Genomic DNA, 9,489 nt, shown 5'->3' on the forward strand with positions numbered 1-9,489 from the left:
TAACAATATTATTATTTGTATATTTTTTCTTTTGTATATGACACAAATCAACAAAGTTGTTTAGATGAGTTGTGGCATCTTCACTAGGAAGGCCGGCGAATTGATCTTTCATAACAAGATTCAGCAAAGCAGTATTGATTTAACAAGACTCAACATTATTAAGAGGAGCAATCGGAGTACTAAGGAAATCATTATTAATGGTATTCGAGAAATCACACAATTTGGTATTATCTTGCGCCATGGCAACAAGTGATCCAACACACAAGCAAACAGAAAAAGGCAAGCGAAAGAGAGAGGAGGAGATTGGGAAAGAGAGGGCGAATAAAACGGCAAGGGTGAAGTGGGGGAGAGGAAAACGAGAGGCAAACGGCAAATAATTTAAATGCGAGGGAGATGAGTTTGTGATGGGTACTTGGTATGTCTTGACTTGAGCAAAGACCTCCCCGGCAACGGCGCCAGAAATCCTTCTGTATCCGCGAGATCCCATCTTGGAGCCTTCGCCGGCACTCTGCTGGAGCGGGAATCAACCACGGAGGGCTTCTACATCAACACCATAGCCCCTATGATAAGTTGTGAGTAGTTTACCATAGACCTTCGGGTCCATAGTTATTAGCTAGATGGTTTCTTCTCTCCTTTTGGATCTCAATACAATGTTCTCCCCCTCTCTTGTGGAGATCTATTCGATGTAAACTCTTTTTGCGGTGTGTTTGTCGAGATCCGATGAATTGTGGGTTTATGATCAAGTTTATCTATGAGAAATATTTGAATCTCCTCTGAATTCCTTTATGTAGGATTGAGTTATCTTTGCAAGTCTCTTTGAATTATCAGTTTGGTTTGGCCTACTAGATTGATCTTTCTTGCCATGGGAGAAGTGCTTAGCTTTGGGTTCAATCTTGTGGTGTTCTTACCCAGTGACAGCAGGGGTTGCAAGGCACGTATTGTATTGCTGCCATCAAGGATAAAAAGATGGGGTTTATATCATATTGCATGAATTTATCCCTCTACATCATGTCATCTTGCTTAAGGCGTTACTCTGTTCTTATGAACTTAATACTCTAGATGCAGGCACGAGTCGGTCGATGTGTGGAGTAATAGTAGTAGATGCAGGCAGGAGTCGGTCTACTTGTCACGGACGTGATGCCTATATACATGATCATGCCTAGATAATCTCATAATTATTCGCTTTTCTATCAATTGCTCGACAGTAATTTGTTCACCCACCGTAATACTTATGCTATCTGGAGAGAAGCCTCTAGTGAAACCTATGGCCCCCGGGTCTATCTTTTATCATATTTGCTTCCAATCTACTTTTATTTGCATCTTTACTTTTTGCATTTAGTGAAATCCTTCTTGCTATGTCTTGAGCTTGCGTTGGTTTTCCTTGAAGAGGAAATGGTGATGGAGCAATAGTAGCGTTAGTATTTGCCTCAGTTTTTTACAACCAAGGTATCAATCCAGTAGGAGACTCCTCAAAAGTCTGATATAAACCCCATCTTTTTATCCTCCATGGCAACAATACAATACGTGCCTTGCAACCCCAGCTGTCACTGGGTAAGGACACCGCAAGATTGAACCCAAAGCTAAGCACTTCTCCCATGGCAAGAAAGATCAATCTAGTAGGCCAAACCAAACTGATAATTCGAAGAGACTTGCAAAGATAACTCAATCATATATAAAAGAATTCAGAGGAGATTCAAATATTTCTCATAGATAAACTTGATCATAAACCCACAATTCATCGGATCTCGACAAACACACCGCAAAAAGAGTTTACATCGAATAGATCTCCACAAGAGAGGGGGAGAACATTGTATTGAGATCCAAAAAGAGAGAAGAAGCCATCTAGCTAATAACTATGGACCCGAAGGTCTATGGTAAACTACTCACAACTCATCGGAGGGGCTATGGTGTTGATGTAGAAGCCCTCCATGGTCGATTCGCCCTCCGGCGGAGCGCCGGCGAAGGCTCCAAGATGGGATCTCACGGATACAGAAGGTTACGACGGTGGAAATTGTGTTTCGGTGGCTCCCTGGATGTTTTCGGGGTACGTGGGCTTATATAGGAGGAAGAAGTACGTCGGTGGCCGCTCGTGGGGCCCATGAGACAGGGCCGCGCCCTATAGGGGGGCGCACCCTACCCTCTTGTGGTCGCCTCGGCTGCTTCTTCACTTGCACTCCAAGTCCTCTGGATCACGTTTGTTCCAAAAATCACACTCCCGGAGGTTTCATTCCATTTGGACTCCGTTTGATATTCCTTTTCTTCGAAATACTGAAATAGGCAAAAAAAACAGCAATACGGGTTGGGCCTCCAGTTAGTCGGTTAGTCCGAAAAATGATATAAATGTGTAAAATAAAGCCCATAAACATCCAAAAGGGGTAATATAATAGCATGGAACAATCAAAAATTATAGATATGTTGGAGACATATCAGTGCCGTTGTCGGTGATGACTTTGTTTGGCACACCAAAACGGCAAACAAGTCCCTTAAAGAACTTGACGGCTGACTGCGATGTCACCTTTCTCACCGGCTCCACTTCCGGCCACTTTGTGAACTTGTCAATCGCGATGTACAAGTACTCAAAGCCCCCAGCAGCAAGGGGAAAGGGCCCGGTATGTCAAGCCCCCATACCAAAAATGGCCAGGAGAGGGGGATTATTTGAAGGACTTGAGTTGGTTGATGAAGCTTCTTTGAATGAGACTGGCACACTTCACACTTGGTTACTAGTGCCGTTGCATCCTGGAGGGCAGTGGGCTAGAAGAAACCTTGCCGGAATGCCTTGCCGGCAAGGGCTCTTGACCCTATGTGGGAGCCACATATGCCTCTATGTATCTCTACCAACAGCTCCAGTCCGTCCTCCCGAGGAATACACTTCAATTTCACGCCATTTGGCCTTCTTCTATAAAGGGCATCATCCACAAACTTTTACATGCTGGACCGACGGGCTACTTTCTCTGCTTCTTCCTACTCCTCAGGGAGCTCTCTCGTTTGGAGGAAACAGACTGTTTGTTGTGCCCACGCTGGAGCCTGGGGCTCGATGGCAAGGACTAAAGGCATGTTTTCTGCTACAGGGGTAGCCGCCTCGATGGCAAGGGCCTGGGTTCCTGCCGGAGGCTGCTGCCCCTCGGCAAGCTTGGGGTACCCGGCAACTTCCTTTGCTTGTTCTGTCTTGCTACTGGTTCCACGAATGGCTGAGTTAATTGAAGCACAAAGGTACCTGGTTCCACAGGTAGCTTGAGGGCGGCGCGCTTTGACAAGTCATCGGTGATGTTGTTCTCTGCCCGAGGGACATGCTCCACTTGCAGACCGTCAAAGCGCTCTTCCAACTTCCTCACCTCATCCATGTAAGCCTCCATCAGCGGGCTCTGATAATCCTTGTTAACTTGCCTGACGAAAAGTTGTGAATCTTCTCTGATAATGAGCTTCCTTATCCCGAGGTCCGCCACGATGCTGAGACCAGTGAGCAGCCCCTCGTATTCTGCGGTGTTGTTTGTCGACCTCTCCCGGGGGAGGTGCATCTGGATCACGCTGGAGGCGTTCTCCGTTGGGCGCGACGAGTAACACGCCGGCACCAGCACCTTGTAACGAGAAAGCTCCATCAAAGTACATAATCCAATGACTACTTGCCTCTTTGCTGGGAAGGGTGGTTTCTTGAACCTCTTCGTCGGGTGTGGATGTCCATTCTGCTATAAATTCCGCCAAGGCCCTACTCTTGATCGTTGAGGTGCTCTCGAACTTAAGGCCAAAGCTTGGCAGCTCCAACGCCCACTCCACAGTCCTCCCAGTTGCATATGGGTTATGCAAGATCCGTTGCAAAGGGAGGCGTGTGGCGACGGTGGCTTCATGTGCTTGGAAATAATGAAGCATTTCTCGAGGCCATAAGGAGGCCAAAAAGCAACTTCTGCATCCCAGAATACCTTGATCTAGCCCCCTGCAAGAGGGAGCTGACAAAGTAGACTGGGTGCTGCATCACCTTCTTCTTCTACTTCACCTCGCTTGCTTGCGCAGATGCTGTCTTGCCGGGATCGAGTCCTACCGAGTCCTTTCCCTTGTCGGGATCGGATCCTGCTGGGCCCAGCTCTTCACCTAAGGGCCTTGCCACTGCTGTCGCCTCTTCCTCAACTTCTCTCTATGCTACTAGCGCAGCACTGACCACTTGATTCGTTGCTGCCAAGTATAGCAGCAACGGCTCTTGTGGCCTGGGCGCGACCAGTATTGGCATAGAGGAGAGGTATCTCTTTAAATCTTGCGGTGCTGCCTCTGCCTCCGGGGTCCATTTCATTGGACCCATCTTTTTCAAGATCTTGAAAAAGGGGAGGGCATGCTCAGCAGATTTAGAGATGAACCCGCTCAAGGTGGCGACGGAGCCGGCAAGCCTTTGGACATCTTTGACCTGTCTTGGTGCCTCAATTTGCTTGATTGCTTTGATCGTGTCGGGATTTGCTTTGATTCCGCATTGAGACACAAAGAACCCAAGAAGCTTGCTGGACGGAACGCCGAACATGCACTTCTCTTGGTTGAGCTTGAGGTTGATCCCGCGCAAGTTTGCAAAAGTTTCTTCTAGGTCCTGCACGAGTCCTTGGTTTTGACTACTATGTCATCCATGTAAGCTTCCATATTTATATGGTGCTGGGGCTCAAAACCAATTTGGACTGCTCGGGCGAATGTTGAACCAATGATTTTCAACCCGAAAGGCATCTGCACAAAACAGTACGTACCACATGGGGCGATGAACACAGTTTTCTCTTCATCTTCCTTCGTCATGAAGATCTGATGATACCCTGAGTAAGCATCAAGGAACAACAGCAGGTCGCACCCAGCAGTGGAGTCCACTATCTGATTGATACGTGGCAATGGGAAAGGATCCTTTGGACAGGATTTATTGATATCAGTATAGTCGATACATAGCCTCCACTTCCCATTCGCCTTACGTACCACAACCGGATTGGCCAACCACGTAGGGTGGAGTACTCACTTGACCAAGCCTGCCGCCTCCAGCTTCCTGATCTCTTCGACAATAAACTCTTGTCACTCCAGTGCTTGCTTCCTGGCCTTCTGCTTGATGGGCCGTGCATGGAGACAGACAACAAGATGGTGCTCAATCACCACCCTAGAAACACCGGGGATCGGATGCTTGCCATGCAAACACGTCGGCATTTGCCCGCAGGAAGGCGACGAGCGCACTTTCCTATTTGCTGTCGGGGGTGGAGCTTATGATGAAAAGCTCCGCCGGTGTCATCCTCCTTGACGGACACCTTCTTGGTTTCCGGCGGGGCCGCCTTGGACTTTTTCCTCTTGCCGGTAGAGCTCTCTGGTACATCTCCAGCGGAAACACAACACTCTGAGGAGGCGCGGTTGCCGAAGAGGGTATAGGAGCCCTTGCCGGAGCTAGGAGTCTTAACGGCGGCCGAGCCTTACTGGTCCTCTTCTCGGTGGCAGGAGGAGGTGCCTTGGCGGTAGATACTGCAACCACCGCTCGATAGAGCTAAACGGCGCAGATGAGCGCATCCTTCCTATCACAGCTGATGGTGATGATGCTCATCGGGCCAGGCATCTTCAGCTTGTTGTATGCATAATGCGCCGCCTCCATGAACTTGGCCAGCGCAGGGCGGCCAAGGATCCTGTTGTATGGCAACGGGATCTCAGCGACATCGAAAACGATCCTCTCCGTCCTGTAGTTGAGGTCGCCACCAAATGTAACTGGTAGCGTGACCTTTCCCTTGGGTTGACTCCTCCCCATATTGATCCCTTGGAACGTGCCCGTCTCCTTGAGATCTTCATCAGGGATCTGCAGCCTCTTGACCACATTAGGCAAGATCAAGTTAAGACCGGCCCCATCATCAACTAACATTTTTGTCACCTTGAGGTTGCGTATTGCTGGGGATACCAACAACGGCAGCTTGCATCGTGATAGTGTAAACGCTCAAGAACTTAGATGGGTGAGTCTTGTTGTCGTACTTCTCTCGGACCTCTAGTTTGAATGTGCGGGTGTTGGGCCACTGGAACTGCCACAGCTCGTGGGTGAATGCTGGACAAATGATCGCATATGGCAAGTCACTAGCATCCCCCGGCACAGGCCTGTACTCAGCGGGTCCGGCACGCCTATCAGACTAGTGACGTGCTTCCTATCGCCGCTTGATAGTAGTCCGGGAGTCCTCCTTGAAGCGCTCTCAAAGAACTTGATGTTGGTCACGGTGTGTCCGTGGGTTTGATGACATCGTGGACATGTTGTCCCGTGCATCGCCCCGACAGGCCGACCATGGCGGAGGGGAGTGCACTATGGTTGCGGAGCCTTTGACACTTCCACTGCCTGCACGCGTCGGCTCGTCATTTCGGCGTCGCGAGGGGCTTGCTCCCCGATGGTCATCCCCGTTGGCATGGCCAATAAGGCTTTGGATAGCAGCCCTCCACTCTTCTTTCTTCTCCAAGGCAGGAGGAAAGTTGAGGAGCAGCTGCGCTCGCGACAACGCTTCCGCTCGCGTGGGTGGCAGCGACAGGCACGAGGAATGGGAGGAACTAGGACTTCTAACGATGTTAGAAGGAGTCCCATCATGATTTCACGGCCACGCGCTCTTTTCGCCTGCATCATCACGTGCATGTTGGCCCTGCTTGTCTTGAGAGTGACGTTGAGGGCTCTTGCCATGGCGACGCCCGGGGTCCTCAACATGGCGGCACGGTTCGTCGTGCACGAGCTGAAAGGACCGCGGCGCGCGTGTTGGCAAGGTCGATCTTCTGCCCTTGGAGGTCCTTGCACCACCCGCAGGTGGCACAGCTCCATCCCTGAGCACGGCGGCGCGCCGACTTCCATTGCCACTGCGGAGGACACCGGCGGACTGGCTTCTTGTATTCGGATGGTGTGGACGATCTTGATCTCCCCCACCGCTGGCGCCCGCCACGTTGCCTGTTCGCGCAGGTGTGGGCGGAGCGGCCCCAGACGGGCCGATCACCACGATCGTCTTCTTCTTCGGTGCCATGGCGACGAAGAAACGACTGCACTAACTAACACACCAGATTCTCACAACTAATCCGCCTACCTGGTGCGCCAAAGATGTTGGGGAAACCGATCACCTATGGGGTCACAAGGATCCCTTCTATGTTCGGCGGGGTTAGTAGCACGAAGAGCAGGTCGAGCCGTTAGCACACAAAGGATTGTTTATCCAGGTTCGGGCCGCAGAGTTGTGTAATACCCTAGTCCTGCTTTGTTTGGTTATATGTGTGTTCTTGAGCTTTTGAACTAGCTACGATGCGTGCTTTGTCCAAAAGTCCCAATCCTCTCTCTGTGCGCCTTGGGCCTCCTTTTATACACAAAGGGGTTGCCACAGTGGCACACAGGAGGTGGCAAGCTACAGTGGTACAAGCTTATCGATCGATCAACATAGGACAAACGCATTTAATGTGTTGCCCTGTGTGTCCTCTCACTTTACTGGGGATGGCAACAGAGGCCATCTCATCCTTCGCCGCTCCTCCTTGCCTCGCCACGCATCCGGGCCGATGAGACATGCAGCGCCACGCTGGCCAACCAGTTGCTGCGTTGGTGAAATGGTATGCTTCCACGAAGATCTGCATGCCGCCACGCAGGCGCCTGCTTAGCTGGCATGCCTATCGGCATACTGGAGTGGTGGTGAAGTGGCGAAACCTTGCTGGGCGCGGGTCTGGCCGCGGCCTAGCGGTCATCCCCGAAAGGGCTTGCCGGGGGCCTTGGAGTCGTCCCTGGCAAGGTTCTTGCCAGGGGTCTTCGTCTTCTGTTCCCACATGGATTCGTGGATTGCCAATCTTCGTGAGGTGCTACATGCTACCAGGCATGTGCTCTCCAAATTTTTGTCCTAACATTGTCGATGGTGTCAGAGCTCTCAACCCCAAGGGTGGTGGCCCTGCTCGTCTCTTCGCAAGCTGCCCCTGCAAGGAGCTTGCCGGGGGCCTCGCATGTCGCCTCGGCAAGGCTTGTTGCCGGGTGTGGCCCTGCTCGCCTCCTGCTGCTTGTTACCTTGAGCGTCTGTTTTGATATTGCTTGTATCTGTCCTGCCTCCTGCCATCCTCCTCTACTTTGCCAGGCCCTGTCGTACGCGTGGCTGCGACCGTCCGTGCATAAGTAAGGGGTACAGAAGTACCCACACATTTGCATAACTAAGGGGTACAGAAGTAAGGGAACGATGTCGAAGATTAACTCCTCGCTGCAAAAGTTGTCCGAGGAGTCGAACACCACCTCCAGAGTGATTGAGCCCATGCAACGGGCCTCCACTCCTGGTATCACACCTTTAAAGGTAGTGGTACTAGGCTTGATTCGTGACGGGTCAATCCCCATATTTCGAATAATATCTTGATAGATCAAGTTGAGACTGCTTCCTCCATCCATAAGAACTCTAGTGAGGTGGTATCCGTTGATGATTGGATCGGGAACCAAGCCGGCCGAACCCCGTGACAGATACTAGTTGGGTGGTCCCTATGGTCAAAAGTGATCGGACAGGCTAACCATGGGTTAAACTTGGGGGCGACAGGCTCTACGGCATAGACATCCCTTAATGTGCGTTTGTGCTCCCTTTTAGGGATGTGAGTGACATATATCATATTCACTGTCCTCACCTCGGGGGGAAACTGCTTTTGACCCCGGGTGTTCGGCAGATGTGGCTCATCCTCGTCTTCGCTTGGAGGCCCTTTTCCCTTGTTTTTGGTATTTAACTTACCGACCTGCTTGAAGACCCAACAGTACCTGTTGGTATGGTTCACAGGTTTATCGGGTGCGCCATTAATCTGGAAGGGCCTCTCAAGGATTTTGTCTAAGCTGGATGGTTCGTGCTTGCTACCTTTAAAAGGTTTCTTCTGCTGATCGGACTTAGGACCGTGGAATCCGGCATTGACTGCTGTGTCGTCTATGTTGTCGGTGCTTTTGTTCCGACGTTTGTTTTTATTTCGACGAGGCTTGCCATTGCCGTCCCGCACCTGAGAGGTGTCGGGGTCGCCTAAGCTATTGCTTCTACGAGCCAGCTTGCTGTCTTCGCCCGCACAGAAGCGGGTCATGAGTGTCGTTAATGCTGCCATGGTCTTTGGCTTTTCCTGCCCAAGGTGTCGGGCGAGCCATTCGCCACGGGTGATGTGCTTCAAGGCCGCTAAGGCTTCGGTGTCCGGACAGTCTATGATCTGATTCTTTCTGCTTAAGAACCGATTCCAAAGCTTGCGGGCTGATTTGCCTGGCTGCTGGATTATGTGACTCAATTCATCAGCATCATGTAGCCGGACATAGGTGCCCTGGAAATTAGCCCTAAAAGCATCTTCCAAGTCTTCCCAGGTTCCAATGGAGTTTTTTGGGAGGCTGTTTAGCCAGTGCCGTGCTGGCCCCTTCAGCTTTAGGGGAAGATATTTAATGGTGTGGAGATCATCTCCTCGATCCATATGAATGTGGAGAAGGAAGTCTTCGATCCAGACGGTCGGATCCGTCATTCTATCGTATGGTTCGATGTTTACAGGTTTGAACCCTTCCAGAAACTGATGTTCCAT

The sequence above is a fragment of the Triticum aestivum genome, chromosome 2B (assembly GCF_018294505.1).
Source record: "Triticum aestivum cultivar Chinese Spring chromosome 2B, IWGSC CS RefSeq v2.1, whole genome shotgun sequence".
Lineage (NCBI taxonomy): Eukaryota > Viridiplantae > Streptophyta > Magnoliopsida > Poales > Poaceae > Triticum > Triticum aestivum.